The following is a 16,810-nucleotide window of genomic DNA, read 5'->3' as shown; positions in this document are numbered from 1 at the left end:
ATATATATATATATATATATATATATATATATATATATATATATATATATATATATATATATATATATATATATATATATATATATTACGTGTCTCGTGATCTATATCTGTGCAATAACTCGTGTGGAGTGTATATATACACATGCAAAATTTTAAAATGCCTGTAGAAGAAGGAGAGGGTGGGGGGAGGAATTGAAACCTTCATCTCACTCCCTCCGGTGACGGCAGCTGTAGGAAAGTGCATCTACTGTAAGGTCAATTCTCAGAGAACACGTCACGGGATAGGATAACGGCCATGGCCGCCGCACTTCAAAAGAGTCAAAAGGATATAGGCGCTGCGTATTTCAATCTGAGTGCCAGAGTCCCGTCTCCAGCGCTCTTCGTCCCCATCTTAAATTTGCGTGCACGTTAAAGAACCCCAGTTGGTCTAAATGTCCAAGGCCCTCAACTATGACGTCGCTCATAGCCATATCGTGGTTTTGGGGTGTGGTGCACCGAACAGTTATTAATATTTCAGGGCACAGAACATCCCAACGTCTAGGCGGCGAATAAATTTCATTATCGAAAAAATGACCACTGCAACATTTCTCTCGCAATATTCTTCTAGTATAATTGCGTTAAATCAAGCCCTTCCTTATCTAAGAAACTGACATTTCGTTCCGGAAGTGTTGCTTTGAAATGTTTTTTTTTTTTTCTTTATTCAGTAGACCTTACTGTAGACTATAACAGTTAACAGCTAAGGAAGAGCGCAATAGGGAGTGTTGAGATAGTTATGAGTCATGTGGAAAGGTAGATGAATGAGTGAACGAAAACAAACAAAACATAGGTTCCCTAGCATCGTCGATGATGACGAAATTGCGTAATTGTGTCGAAAAGACACAGAAAGAAAACTCGGAGGTCACCAATGGAGGGTCCGAAACGGAGAGGCGACGACGAAAAAAGAAGACATGAAAAATAATAAAGTAAGTCAAGGTATATCGACAAAAATACTGTTGACGAAAGCACAGTTTCATGAAAAAATAATAACTGACTCAAATTAATAATTATAAGCAATGGTGCACGAGTTCTCCTTCCCTCTGTTTTTTTTTTTTGCTTTCCGTTTTTCTCTTTATCATTATTATTCTTTTTTTCGTGATACTTGGGGGTAAACATAAACATTGCATGTCAATTCGGGATAGCGTATCGGCTTACCGACGCGAAACTGTGCCGCAAAGCTGTAGACAGGCGAAGCTACGAAGAAAGAGGACTCGTAGAGAGGAACCGTGACGTTCCGCGCGATATTTATGAAGTGCGCTGGGGTTCCCTTTCAATCGGGAGATTTCCACCGCACGACCGACATCGATCGGCGCCCTCCTGACTGACATTCGCGCGGGGATGAATGAACCTGAGGCCTTTATTTCGACGCCCCAGAAATGAGAGCGGCAAACGAAAGCAGCAGCCGTGGCGAAGTGAATCGTTCTCTCGCGAGAAGAAAAATAATTTATTACTGCGTCTTGCGCTCCGTAACCATAAGATTATGTTTGTTCACGACCTGCATGTTAACCTCGACTCTAACCTTCAGACTGACGCCATCTTCATCGATTTCGCAAAGACATTTGACAAAGTTCCTCATGAGCGCCTACTACTAAAGCTTGCCGCGTTGAATTTAAATGATGACGTATTAGCATGGATTAAAGAATTCTTAACTAATCGTTGGCAATCAGTTTCCGTCAACAATAAAATGTCTAACACAACCCCGGTAAACTCAGGTGTCCCTCAAGGGTCTGTCCTAGGCCCGCTTCTGTTTTTGATTTACATTAATGACCTTCCATTACATGTATCTTCTAACATACGCATGTTTGCAGACGACTGCGTTATTTATCGTAAAATAAACAACGTTTCGGATAACACGTCTCTTCATACTGACTTACTAAGCTTACAGGATTGATGTAGCCTTTGGCTAATAAAACTCAATCCTAACAAATGTAAAACTGTTCCCTTTCACCGCCATCGAAATCCGATAGTATTCCCGCACCAAATTGCTGACACAAACCTCGAATTAGTTCCTTCCTATAACTATCACGGAGTAACCCTTTGTAGCGATTTAACCTGGGCAACGCATATTACGAACATCATTGCATCTGCTAACAAAACACTCGGGTTTTTAAAACGCCATTTGCGTCACGCTCCTAATAATGTCAAATTACTAGCTTATCAATCTCTCGTAAGGACGAAGATAGAATACGCATCAGCCATTTGGAGCCCGCATCAAGCATATCTCATCAATCAACTCGAGTCACTTCAAAATCGAGCCACACGATTTATTCATTCTACGTACTCTTACGACGCCAGCATATCAGCACTGAAAACAGAATCTGGCCTATCATTGCTTGCATCTCGTCGCCGCATTTCTAGTCTTTCCCTTTTTCACAAGTTTTTTTACAGCTCGCTCGGCAGGCCACCATACATTCTTCCTCCGGCACGCATCTCCCATCGCACTGGTCACCCGCAACAAGTTGAGTGGCCGCGTACGCGCACCGTCACTTTTTCGTCCTCATTCTTTTTTCGTGCAGCTACGGACTGGAACAGCCTTTCTAACGAAATCACTGCCATAACCTGTCCTACCACCTTTTTGAACACCGTAAAAAATTACCTTGCATTGTAAAAAAAAATGGCTTTCACGTTTTCATATATGTACCCACCCCTTATGTAATACCCCTTCAATGGGGTCTTTAAGGTAATAAAATGAAATGAAATGAAATTATGAGGCGCACGGTTATTACTATATTCTTTATTAGATAAATCAAATGGAAAGACTCGAACTTATCATTACAGGCAGGGTCACGCTGCAAAGATTAGGCTACTCAACCCCCCCCCCCCCCAGTGCAGCAGAAAATAACGAGTCCCTTTATCATGATTACCATGGTGATAGTTATGATGGTCGTGATGATGAGGACAAATATCTCAGGCCCGACCCTTTGAATTGCGTAATCGAAATCTGTCTATCTGTCTGTCTGTCTGTCTGTCTGTCTGTCTGTCTGTCTGTCTGTCTGTCTGTCTGTCTGTCTGTATGTATGTATGTATGTATGTATGTATGTATGTATGTATGTATGTATGTATGTATGTATGTATGTATGTATGTATGTATGTATGTATGTATGTATGTATGTATGTATGTATGTATGTATGTATGTATGTATGTATGTATGTATGTACCTATCTATCTATCTATCTATCTATCTATCTATAATACTGTTATATGCACTAGATATATATCTGTGCGAGTTAATGGGCCCTTGCTTGAGCTGTAGCGCATACCTGTACGAGACGTTCTATATAACGCAGCCACTCGTGACTATGTGAAGTACTGCAGCGCCACTATCGAACGCCGTCCTTTAACGATCACCGTGGAACCTTCGTCTCCAAAAAAAAAAAAACAACCTTCATGGATGTGCTAAATGAAACTACAAAAAGGGTCGGATTGATCGAGCCACGCGATGGAGCGAAATCCCAGTTTCGCACGGTCGACAAACCGCACAGCGCTGTTCATTGGAGATCGATGGCAACAGCGTAGATATTTTTCTGCACGAAAAGCGCTGAGGGCATAAATATTCGGCGATAACTAACGGTTCAGCCGTGTTTCGCGGGCGATTCCGCTTCTATAGCTTTTTTGCTATCTTTGGTCGTCGTGCTACTCAATAGGCACGACAGGTCGATTGCAATGAAATGTGTTCGTTTCGAAAATACGTCTGTTCGAATATACGTTCGAAAAACTATTCGAAGAAAGTGTAATAACAAACTGGGGCCATTGATTGATTGATTGATTGATTGATTGATTGATTGATTGATTGATTGATTGATTGATTGATTGATTGATTGATTGATTGATATGTGAGGTTTAACGTCCCAAAACCACCATATGATTATGAGAGACGCCGTAGTGGAGGGCTTCGGAAATTTTGACCATCTGGGGTTCTTTAACGTGCACCCAAATCTGAGCACACGGGCCTACAACATTTCCGCCTCCATCGGAAATGCAGCCGCCGCAGCCGGGATTCGAACCCGCGACCTGCGGGTCAGCAGCCGAGTACCTTAGCCACTAGACCACCACGGCGGGGCCAAACTGGGGCGATATTTCTCAATTTACGTCATCACAGCTTGATGGCTCTGCCTACAAAAGCAAAACCATTGCTTCGCTTTTTAGTGAAATTAATAGCGTTTTTCATCGAATGTTGCTACGAGAACGTGCACCTGTCGTCCTGCTAATTTCTGTCAATGCGTACAGGGGCCGTCGAAAGTTCCCAGGCCATTGTCGAAAGTATTTGAGTGGCAGCGGGACCTAAGTATATTTGACTGCCCCTGTACGTTCACGCACCGTTTCAGTTTTTGTTCCGCATTATTTACGTAATACTTGTCGCAAGAATATAGGGGTAACAATGAAAGATTGAAGCACAGAAGAATGAGTCAGAGGACAAACAGGAGTCACGAATGGATGCTTGCTGGACTAGTTGGTTTATTTCAACCCATGTAAGAGTGCGCAACACTCGAAAGTAAGACATAGTGTAAATAGGGCTCTACACACCCTGTCTCTGTCGTCTTTTTCTGTTTTGAGCGCTGTTACGTGTGTTGAAGCAGGGGTTTAGCGGGTACGCTGGTGCCATTATGAGAAAGAACTACAGTATACTGGGCCGGCTACGCGACGCGCCGGACAAACAACCGGTGGTGAGAAGAACGAGATCAGCAGCGAGAAACTGGAGGTAATGCTGGGGGCAGTGGCGTGTGAGACGGAATAACGGGATTAAGTATTCGAGCGGTCGAAATGCAATCACCTTGTAATTGTACTAAACTGCGCCACGAAGCAAGACGATAAGACGAGTGAGCACACGAAACACAAGCGCTGAACTCTCATCGGAACTTTTATTCACGCCTGCAGAATGCACACACACACACACACACACACACACACACTTACACACACACACACACACACACACACATATATATATATATATATATATATATATATATATATATATATATATATATATATATATATATATATATATATATATATATATATATATATATATATATATCTTTTCAACAATTGTGTTCAATATAAACGATAAATCGCAGAAAGCGGTATCCGAGTGCTGTAATTATAAAAATTAAGACAATAAACTTTTTAACCAGAGTAAGTCAGTTGTTGAGTCTAATGTATGAGTTTAAGCCTTTCCTGCGAATATTTTAGAGTCACTTTGAAATTTTTACGTCTCTTCTCACTACGTCGACTTTACTGCAGCAAAACCGCTTTCGTAGCCGGCTGGAAGTTTTGCAGCTCAAAACTAGACAGTGTACAAGTTATAAATAAAGTGAGGTCGGCGTTTAAAAGAGCAGAATAACGAAGATTTTATTTTCAGTGATTCCGTGCAGCACTCAAGCTGTTGGGATTTTTTTGCGTCTATTCAACCATACGGCTTTTATAGAGGCTGTTATAGCCGAACTACGTACTATGTCCGTCCACAGCGATTCGGTTCGCCGCAGAGCCAAGCCGGGGGAGGAGGACAGCACATAGCGAGAAAAAAAGCATAGCACAAATTAAACACATTAGAGAATGAAAGCCTAGCATAGCAGACTTAGGAAAGGGCAACGAGGCTGATGGGAAGACGGTTCGTGTTCTGTGGGAGTTCTTTATTTCATCAGAACAAAGCGTTTCCTCGTTATAAATTAAACCAATCACGTAATGATAGTATCTGTTGTATTACGTTCCGAAATGCCGATACGATTATGAGAGACGCCGTAACGAAGAGCTCCAGAAATTTCGGCCATCTCACGTTCTCTTATCGGGCACTGACACCGCACACTACACGGGTCTTTACCATATCGCATTCATCGAAATGTGACCATCGCAGCCTGGATTGAATCCGTGACCTTTTGATCAGCAGCCGAACACCTTAGCCGCTGAATCCACCGTGGTGGACCCAAACCAATCTTCAATGCACTTCATCAAATGTGATTTTTTTTTTAGAATTCAGCAGGACAAGCTTGTCTGAAACCTGAGAAGAGCGAAGGTTTAGACATGTATGTGGACTCGCCCCCAAAAGCGCTGGGTAAATTTCATAACAGCAATCTTTTAAGTTCGCCATTCACGGCATTCTCTGCCTCCTTTTTCCAGCTTCGCTTCCTTTTTTTCTTTCCCACCGAGGCGCTCAAGCTTTAACGATATGCGAGGAAACGTGAAAGCAATAAATACGACGCTTTCCCTCTCAGAAGCCATCGTCCGGCATTTTTCACGAAGCCCAGCGTTTAAAACTCTCAGAGCCGCAGGAAAGCCCGTTCATTTCGGCGCGACAATGAGGCGCGGTGAAGAGCGTTGACAGCCATGGCTCCTCGAAGCGCTTAGCATCCCACTTCAGTACAGCGCTTGTTTACTGAATTTTAATGAGCGCTGCTTCCTTTCTCACGTCAGATTGTATGACTTTGGGAAAGCAATTTACGGCGCTGTTGTTCTCATCTGCTTTTCAAAGGACCAAGAAAAAAAATAGTGCGCGTGTTTGTCTGCGCGTGTAGGAAGGGGAGAGTGAGAGAGGGTGGAAAGGGTAAACATGGGAAGCCGGAAGACTGGAGAAATCCGATAAAAGGCTGACATATCGGACCTGTAATGCTAAGAGAGGACCGTCGAATTTTTTATTCGTGATACCACAGCGTCGAGGCTCCTGGAAAGCATTATTTTTTGCCAATGCCGATTGCTAGCAGACCTGCAAAGTTGTGCATCCTCTACCGGGCCGTTGCTGGTCCCTGTCACGGCAGTTCGAAATTCCCGCAATGCTAGCCGTGATACGCCGTTAATAAATATATTAAACGACATGTACGTTGATTAAGTGTGCTTTTTTTCTCTTTCTCGGGCAAAGAATGTTAATAAGGCTGTGTCGTTTTTAAATGAGGAGTTGAAGCTTTCGTTCTGCTCATCTTGAACAAGAAGAACGATTTTTGTCTGAAATACGCATGCAACGCTCATAAAACTGTCGTAAAGCTACATGTACGTTAAGTTTTAGATTGATATTGTTACGTGGAAAATAACAGTAGTCAGTCCGCAGCCACAACGCAGCTCACTTACAACGTCTTCTTCTTCCCTTTCAGTCTGAGGTACCTTTCTTGGGTATGTCCCACTATGCCCTGTTTCAGTCAGCCGAAATCACGTAACAATATTTGTTAGTGGCACTTTTAAATGCTTCTTTTGAATCTCTCTGTCCATACGCCTTGGAAGCTGGCACTGGCGCCTTCATGTCGCCGTGGCACTGCTTTAAATGAACATGAACGTCGAATATCACTGCAAAATTGAAAGATTGGCGAGCACTGACGAAAGACCTTGGCAAAGGTGGTCAAAAATATTTCGTAAGAGTTGAGAGGCTCACGAAGTATTACACCATTACTTAGTAATGAACACGGACTTCACACACAAACGAGAGGCTTCACCTGCGCAGTGCTTTAAATCAACTGGACAGGAGTGATTTCACTGTCGACAAAGTATTGGGACCATGGCACTGCCCATCCAATTTCCGAAAGGCAACGAAAGCACTGTTGCATTTTCTCAGAGACACCGGCCCGTTTCATCGTTTGTGATGGTGAAACAGTCAGCGACCTTTTCTCTCCTCCTCTATAACTTTACTTCCCCTCTCCCCTTCCCCAGTGCAGGGTAGCCAACCAGGGCTCAGTCTAGTTAACCACCCTGCCTTACTCCTTACGTTCTCTCTCTCTCTCTGGACTTAGTAATGTAGACTGCTTTGGCTGGTGTTTCGAATGCATTACTTGTCCACCCGAAATAAGTTAGGTCTTTAAGCAAATATTGACGCGCACTCACGAATATATATATATATATATATATATATATATATATATATATATATATATATATATATATATATATATATATATATATATATATATATATATATATATATATATATATATATATATATATATATATATATATATATATATATATATATATATATATATATATATATATATGCACATAGAGGGAGAGAGAGACTCTGACATGAACGTAGACACCATTCATTCCCACAGCAACGTCAAAACATAAATTGTAGTTGTGTGCGAATAGTAAGAATTATATGAAAATGAATCGAATACGAGTCAAATAGTGATGGCACCGATTAGAATAGAATTAGTTTCATTTTCAAAACAGTCCTGAGCACCACAACATTTTATTCGAAACAAATATTCACAGGCTTTAACCGAAGAACGTCACGGTCACTTTTGCCCGACTCAAAATATTACAATTACGGACAGTGGTGTAAGCTTTTATACAGTAGCGACCAAAGCTTTCAAAATATTTCGAGAATACAACAATAACTAGAGTAATCAAAGTGATACTTTGTCGCTGGCTTTTAAACCGAATTGAGAAGCTAAAACTACAGACAATACTGAATAGAACACTCCTCATATTGCGAAACATGTAATGCACGAAACGCTACGCGGTCTCTTGTTCGCGCCTTCAATCCTCAGTCCTCGTGTCGAGTTCGCGCTGAAACGAAGCGCCGTAACAACACAACGAACAGTTTGGCTTCTATGGATTTGGATACGGCTCAACTACGAAGTAAGACGGTTAGTTGGGCCAGCTGGTTAGGATCCATCGTGAACTTACTTACAGCGCAACACCAGAAAAAATACAGGACAGGGAAGGAGCAAAAGAGAAAGAAACCGCCGTCTTTTCTTTCTCTTTTGCTCCTTCCCTGTCCTGTATTTTTTCGGGTGTTGCGCTGTAAGTAAGTTCAACTACGAAGTTAGTTAGCCATATCCCTCACTGTTCTGTGGTTGGGAAAATATGGCACACTGTAAGCCCTCACCAAAGAGAGAGAGAGAGAGAAACTCATACGTCACGCAGGCGACGTTTATCGGCTTCCACGCTTATTGTTCCCTACGTGTGGCGCATTTTTTTTTCTATCCGGGACTATGACCAAACGTCCATGTGTGGATATTTCCCGTTTTTTCCGAGAAACACCGGTGTGTGGATGGAAAAAAGAAAATGGATGCCTAACGACAGCCCCATGTGGCGTCGAGGTAAAAGCATTTCTCTGTTGAAAGGGGCCCACGCGAAAAGGTTACACTGTGGTTATTGAATTGTTTATGATGGTGGTACTTCCCTTCTTGTACCACGGTGTTGCTATGACGTCGGAGTCGAAGCTGACCCGTTTCAGCACCACCGTACATGTTCGGCAGTGATTCAATGTGACGGGCATATACATAGATTCTGCTGTTCAACGCAATACTCGGTCGCTACACGTATATCCGCATCTGTTCCCTTGTGTAGCTGTGAAGATTGAGAAACACAGCAGCGAGTGCATGATCTCTATGCCTCAGTCTCAGTTGGTGCGGTGTACAGTTGGTGGTGTCTATGTTTGGTGCCGTGTACAAATGGTACCATGTTTGTACGACACAGTACGAAGTTTTGCGGCAATAATACATCAACGGTACGTTCGCAGGAAAGGTTCCCTTGTAGACTTAGTTAGGTCTAGCATACAAAAGCTACAGTTTAAGTTACTACGGGGTCATAGTTAATAAACACTCATTTATTTTCACATTTAGATTTTCTTTTTATTTAACCTTATCCGGGTATGCGTAGACGTTTTTTTCGAAAACCAGAGAAGTAACCAGATATATCTTTCGTGCATATGGGACCGAGACAACCACTCTATGTATGTTAAGGTGTGTGTACCCATATATTCGCGCGAAAACGAAATGTTTCAGGAAGGGGGAGAGGAATGAAAGGTAGCCCCCTTTGAAAGCAATCAGCCTTGGTGAAGGCCCAACGCAACCAACCACCCAGCCCAGGCTAGCGTGAGCTTGCGTACGCGGCACGCCTTCTGTTTTCAACTGCTGGAGGCGAGATACAGGTGCGAAAAGTTACATTGCTTGATCGTTTGGGAAGGAAAGACGAAACAGGAAGGTGATTAAAGACAGGAGTGTCAACCGTTTAAAAAAAAAACACTGGTATGCTACCTTACGCTGACAAGTTAGATACGGGAGACTAAACGTTATAGGAGGAGAGGGAGAGAGAAGGAAGATGAGGGAGAGCGCAGAAGCACAAAGTCACACTTGTCAAGGTACTGCTGTTGGCCTACGACCATCGGTGCGCAGTTGTTGCCTTCAAGAATTTCAGCAGCACCTTCGTCACCCTCATCCCCGATTACTTCTGAGGACGACATTCCAATAGGGTTACTTTCGTCAGCGGCTTTTGGTGAAGACGAGCTAGAGCGACTGCGAGTGATTGTTCTCTGCACATTGCTGCGAGTACAGTCGCAAAGAGTAATATCTCCTCGCTGTGACTATTTTTACAAAGAGTGTTGTAAGCCACTCGTACGTATGCGAAAGGAAATATGCATGGCGAAATACTTTGCCAGCGAGAGACTGCTGAGACGTGTAGAACAATAGTGTAGCGTCAGCAGCAGAGAGGTAAGAAACTCCCAGAGAATCCTGGAAAGAAATGTTCGTGCTAACGAGTGCCTGCTGCAACTTCTTGGTCGTGGCACAGCACGCACGCTGTGTCTTGTGTCGTACTCCAGCTGAGTGACGTCTCGACATAATGAATCGATCGAAACCTTCTTCAGAAGAGAAAATGCATCCTTGATGGGTTATCTGCATTACCCCTAAGCCAAACGGGGCTGTTGTTAGGTTAGATTAAAGAAGAACGTCTATTGGTGCTCGTTGGTCAAATTTCATGTTAATAGGGGCTGTAGCGCGAGCACGAAGGTGCTAGAATAAAAGCGTACAGAACGCCAGGAACGAAGGGCAAAGAGGCTCGTATTGTCCTTTTTTGCCTTCCGTTCCTCGCCTTCCGTGCGCTTTTCTTCCAGCACTTTCGTGCTTGCGCTGCAACCTCTGTTAACATAGGTAAGATTACCTTCATCAGGTGAATATGCAATCGTGTTAATGCACGCGGCCAATCCTAGTCACCACGGAAATCACCCATTACCTTTAGAGGTTGTAATATATCCTGCATGAATCACAGTCTCATCAGGAACGATTTCAATGTAGTCCGGTGCTCTAAGATACTTCCGAAAACATAAGAATCGCGGGATTTAGGTTAGGTCTAGCTCCTTTTACCAACCGCTGCATATCACGTCCGCGATGGTGCAATAAAACACTCACTCTAGGCGGCATGCTAGGTGCACTTGCTATGCTTTCCGAGTCGTCTATTTCCATATACGCTAGCGCACTTTCGTGAGAATCTGCTTCCTGAACTCGTTTCCATTATTTTTTTTTTCATATGCGCTCTCCCAGTCAGATGCACTCCGAGTGCTCCTTGGGGATGTGGACCACTTTGCTATCGCGTCGGAGGATGCGGTACAATCTACATCGGAAGAGCCCACAGATGATTCTCTTTTCCGTAAAGTCAGGGTTGCCGGAGCAAACATTTTATTGCTCTCGTACCGTGGAAGCGAAAAAAAAAAAGGCTGCAGCAACTCCGTCCGTCCCTGCGGAAATAAACGCTTCTCGGAAGATTGCGTCTTGGTTGGTGGTTGGGTTGCCTTATCTACTTATGCGTGAGGGAGCGTTCCCGGTTGTGTGTGTGTGTGTGTGTGTGTGTGTGTGTGTGTGTGTGTGTGTGTGTGTGTGTGTGTGTGTGTGTGTGTGTGTGTGTGTGTGTGTGTGTGCGTGCGTGTGTGTGTGTGCGTGTGTGTGTGTGTGTGTGTGTGTGTGTGTGTGTGTGTGTGTGTGTGTGTGTGTGTGTGTGTGTGTGTGTGTGTGTGTGTGTGTGTGTGTGTGTGTGTGTGTGTGTGTGTGTGTGTGTGTGGAACAAAAAACTAACAGCCGGGTGGCGCCGGGTCTCCCCTGTGACTTCTCCGGAACAAAATAAAGTTTTAAGAATACTTATCATCCTCATGACTTGGTAATCGCTCTTTTTTTCATCCTTGTCTTCATCGTCTGGCTTCCTCACTGAAAATATGCGCCGATTTGTCCATCGCGTGATAATTAACTGTCACATGAAACAGAGACCAAGCACCGACAGAGAGGAAGAAATTTTTGTTGATATGGATTTCTTCACGATGTGGGATTCGATTCCATGTACCTACGATCCCCATGAGTTTAACATGGCCTTGCGTTGTACAGTAAAGAAAGCTAAAAAATGTGGTCTGTTGCGTCGCTCTGAAGCACACGGCACAATCATGAAAGCTGTACTGACAAAACCGTCTGCATTGGCGCTGGTAGACGTTCAGCCACGCACATTTAGAAGAAAAAGAAACAAAAAAATTGATTCTAAATCTGCATGTTACACCGCAAATGCCGTGGAAAGACGATAGTCTTGCGTCTGGAGAGAGTGAACAAAACGTTTATTTGATGTTCTGCGCAAGAAAATCGGTGAATGATATTCTGGAGGCGCTGCGTTAGAGTGCCTCGGGCGTGTAGTGGAGTCGAACGAGCGCATTGAGGCACGTAAGACACAAGCGCCATCTGCCAGCTATCTTCAAAAATGAACGCGTGCAGCCAGCGGAGAAAAATGCGCGCCAGTCTCGGAGGTGATAAGGTGTAGAACGCAGAGCGACGGGCAGGTGCCACCACCGTGACGTCGTAGCAAAGCGTTGGAAACACCTTTCTGAGCACCGCGTATCACTGTCAGCGCAGCGCGATAAACGCTACACTCCTTAGTGACTTACTTGTGTGTGCCTCTTCTAGTATAAAGGCAGACTCACAAAACATCGAAGCGTTGTTGTGGCACCTCATATATGCGCAATAATGGCTTTTTAATTGACAATCGCACAGCTATGAACGCAAAACCTTGAGCAATATTGGTGGGCGCTGCGGGAGGGGTTGGCCGTTTGGTGCCGTTTGAGGTATCGTTAGGGTGGACAAAGATACAAATGTAGAGACAGAAAGACCAAATTTTTTTGTCGAAGTTCCCCCAGAAAGACTATTGTTTTTTAAAAAAAAAAGCAGTTGTGGCTTGCGCCCACCGCATACCGACGTGCCGAATATCCGCACTGCGTATCAAGGCGTCTTTCAACGAAAATAAAGGATGTCAACGTCGGGTACCATGAAGTTTCGCTCGACAATGAATTGCACTAATAGCCATTTTAATGTAATCATATATCTAATCCCTCTTTCTGATGAAGAAGAAGAAGAAGAAGAAGAAGAAGAAGATGATGATGATGATGATGATGATGATGATGATGATGATGATGATGATGATGATGATGATGATGATGATGATGATGATGATGATGATGATGATTGGTATATTGGCCCCCTACCCCCTCATGGGGATCGGCCAAGGGTCGGGTGGATAACACATACTGGATTTATGATTAATATTTAGTAAGACCTAAATGATTTGGAGATAAAATTTTTAACGCAACGTTAAGCAAATAGTGTATCATCATGCACCTGCGTGTGCTCTCCTCGATCACTTCTTCGTCTTCTGTTTCGGTTACAGAACTCCTGATGCCGATTGTGCATCAGGAGATGCGATAAATGTTATGGCCGAGAAAGGAGTACACAGAGAAAGATCACAAAAGAATGAAGGGGGATACAGAGACAAAAAAAAAACCTAGGCGAAAAAACTTTCTCGTCAAGATGGGGTTTGAACCTACGTACACGATACGAACATGGGAGAGGCCTTTGTCCTGCAGTGGACGTAGTCAGGCTGGAGATGATGATGATTATTATGATGATGATGATGAAGACGACGACGATGACGACACAATTCGAGTGCGATTGTCGTCATGACTCGGCTATCTAGGCACGACAGCGGAGCATAGCGTAGCGTCGTTCAGTATTGCATAGAAAGAGAGTGGTAGAGAGAATTGCGACTCTTTAACTCCCTATGTTTACAGCGCTTACATGGTTCAACTAACAATTTCAATAAATCATTTTTACATACTGCCATTGAAGACTGGAATAGCCTGCCTGAATCTATAGTGCACGAACAAAACCCCTTAAAATTTAAACCGCTAATCTTAAATCACTTGATATGTTAGTTAATTTACAATTGTTGCCGTTTCCTTCCACGTATATATATATATATATATATATATATATATATATATATATATATATATATATATATATATATATATATATATATATATATAATACTATGGAATCGCCTGTCAACTTCAACTTATATTGTAAACCGCGTCAACTTTTCATTGTGCTGATACGCTTTGTAACGCGTGAATTAATTTTGTGTGATCTGTAAAATTTCACCAATTACCCCCCTTACTCAATGCCCTGTAAAGGGCCTGTAAGGAATGTTAAATAATAATATTAATATATAATTTCCTTCTGTTGACATTGTTTTTTATCATGTAGTTCACTTTCGATTATGCATTGTACCATTGACAATCATGCATCTGTTGAATTGTGTTTTTGCCTCCCCCTTATTTAATACCCCGCAAGGGGCCTTTAAGGGTTCAATAAATGATGATTATGATGTATAAAAGAGCTGTCAGGGTAAACAGGAATGAGAAGGAGCGAGTAAACAAAGCGAGTAACCATGGCTTAGAAAACAACAACAGAGAAGTAGAGGGCAGCAAAGGCTGGAAGAAAGAAGAAGAAAGGTAGAAAAAGCAGTAAACAGATGGAAATAGAGAGAGGGAGAAATCAATGAACGCTTATACGCAAAGAAAGAAGGCAGAGATAAGAGAGGAAGAGAAACCACCAGGCTTGCGTGGAACGCGCACCATCCTTGTAACGACAGAGCTCTCCATGCTCAAATTAGCCAACGGCTTACATAATGGCTGTGACAAGTGACTTTCGAGCTTGTATAGACACCGGTCGAGAGAAGAGAAAGCAGTCTTTAGCTGACTTTGAGCCTTAGAAAATGGCATTTAGGAAGATTATTTGGCCAATCTAGAAACATATATTGTGATAGCGACTGAGGCTTCTGTTTATGAAGAGAAGGCTGGCGTAGGAATCGTATCATCCTCTCTAGATTGGGCTTTCTCAATTTTATTACCCGACTTTATCCCTATTTACCAAGACAAGCTGAGCTGCTGGCAATAGTCCTTGCATTGCGTAATGTGCCCCAAGATCTATCAGCGGTGATTGTTCTAACAGACTGTCTCTCAGTCTGTACTGCCTTAAGCTCACCAACTTTTTCGCGTACCTTGGAAACTTTCTACTCGCTCATTCCTAGTGGCGTCTGCCACACTTCGCACTACAGACAGTGGTCTGGCAGAGGAGGGAGCTCTCGCTCTGGCAATTGTTCACGCTACGACACTGTCACATGACTCCCCTGTCACTATTGTAACAGATTCACAAGCTGCTTGCCGTGCTTTCGCTCAAGGACTTGTGGCTGCACATACACACAATATCCTCTCTTCTGTCTCACCGTCCGCATTACGTCCTGTGCGTATCGTCTGGACTCCTGGACACGCCTCTCTCCATGGTAATGAACGCGTTCATGCGGTTGCCCGAGAGCTGACCGGCCGGGCTCCATTGGAAGAGCTGTCCCATCCAGACGACGCATCGACACAACCACTAAACTACAACGCTGCGCTGCAGTACTATCGACAGAACCGTTATACGTATCCTCCCCCTCATCCTTCACTTAACAGAGCAGATGCTGTCGCTTGGCGGCAACTACCGACCAATTCATTTCCTTGCCTTTATATGCTAAATCGCTTTCATCCGACTCTCTACCCCTCCTACTGCCCCTTCTGTGGATCCGTACCGACGGTGTACCACTCCACGTGGGAATGCTCTGTCCCACAGGGCGTGTTTCCCATTCCCAATCCCGCCCCTTCCTCTTGGGAGTCTGCTCTGCTCAGCTTACGCCGGCAGGAACAGCAGCAGCTGGTCCAGCGGGCTCGCAGGGTCGCGCAAGGCAATGGAGCCCTGGACTGAGGGCCCCACCCAAAGAAGGCTCAGTGTGCATTTGTTATTAATAAATGTTTATTCTCTCTCTCTCTCTCTCTCTCTCTCTCTCTCTCTCTCTAGACATGTGCGACTCGTTCGACTAGTTTGGGTACCAGGCCATAGAGGTTTATCTCTCAATGAGCATGCAGATGCACTAGCTGTATCTTCCCTCCATTGTCCTGTTTTACCTATTTTGCCTACTTCTGAATATATCACAGCAACACACTTTAAAAAACAAACAACGCCCAATAATGTCGAAAAATCACCTTTGTTTTTTGTTTTTTTCAGACTATCCACAGCTAAAGTTCCCTTGGAAGAACAAGTGGTGTACATTAAGAAAGGAAGAAATAGTAATCACAAGGCTGCGTTGTCGAGTCCCTTCATTGAACCTTTACCTTCAGATGTCGGGTCTGGCACAGTCGCCTTTGTGCCTTCACTGTAATGAGAGTGAATCTTTGGACCACTTCTTTTTGTCATGCCGAAAATTCAAACGGCAAAGGAAAAAAACTACTAGAAGAACCCCTACGAAAGTTGGACTTAAACTTGACACTTCCGGTAATTCTTTCGTTTAGCGCGATCGCATTTGGTTTCAGCCACAGGAGCGTTTTTACCGCTGTTACAAATTTATTACGAGAATCTAAAAGAATGGAATGCTAAACATCGGTAAATTCAGTTGTTTTACATGTAGATTTTTTTCTTTTTTTGTGTGTGTGTTTATTATGTTATCCTTTTCGAAGTTTTTTTATTTTTTTAGAAATCTGACGCCTTTAAATGATTACCTATATTACCTAATAAATTCAACCCTCCCTTTCAAAAGTGAATTAATTTAAAAAGCAAGGCACCGTCCCATTAATGGCCTATGCCTTAGGTGGGTTGCGCCAAGTTGTTTAGAAACCAACCAACCAACCAACCAATTACTGGGTGAGTGCTGAGCTATAATATTTCTCTC

At 43.3% G+C, this 16,810-nt stretch overlaps 1 protein-coding gene across 2 annotated transcripts in view; it reads right to left on the bottom strand.

Annotated features, from left to right (window-relative positions):
- LOC119181771 (uncharacterized) overlaps window positions 1-16,810 on the bottom strand; it is a 130,213-nt gene that overhangs the window by 60,423 nt on the left and 52,980 nt on the right. The window lies entirely within an intron of this gene.

Source organism: Rhipicephalus microplus, chromosome 10 (genome assembly GCF_043290135.1).
Source record: "Rhipicephalus microplus isolate Deutch F79 chromosome 10, USDA_Rmic, whole genome shotgun sequence".
Lineage (NCBI taxonomy): Eukaryota > Metazoa > Arthropoda > Arachnida > Ixodida > Ixodidae > Rhipicephalus > Rhipicephalus microplus.
This window is presented reverse-complemented; position numbering and strand designations above follow the sequence as displayed.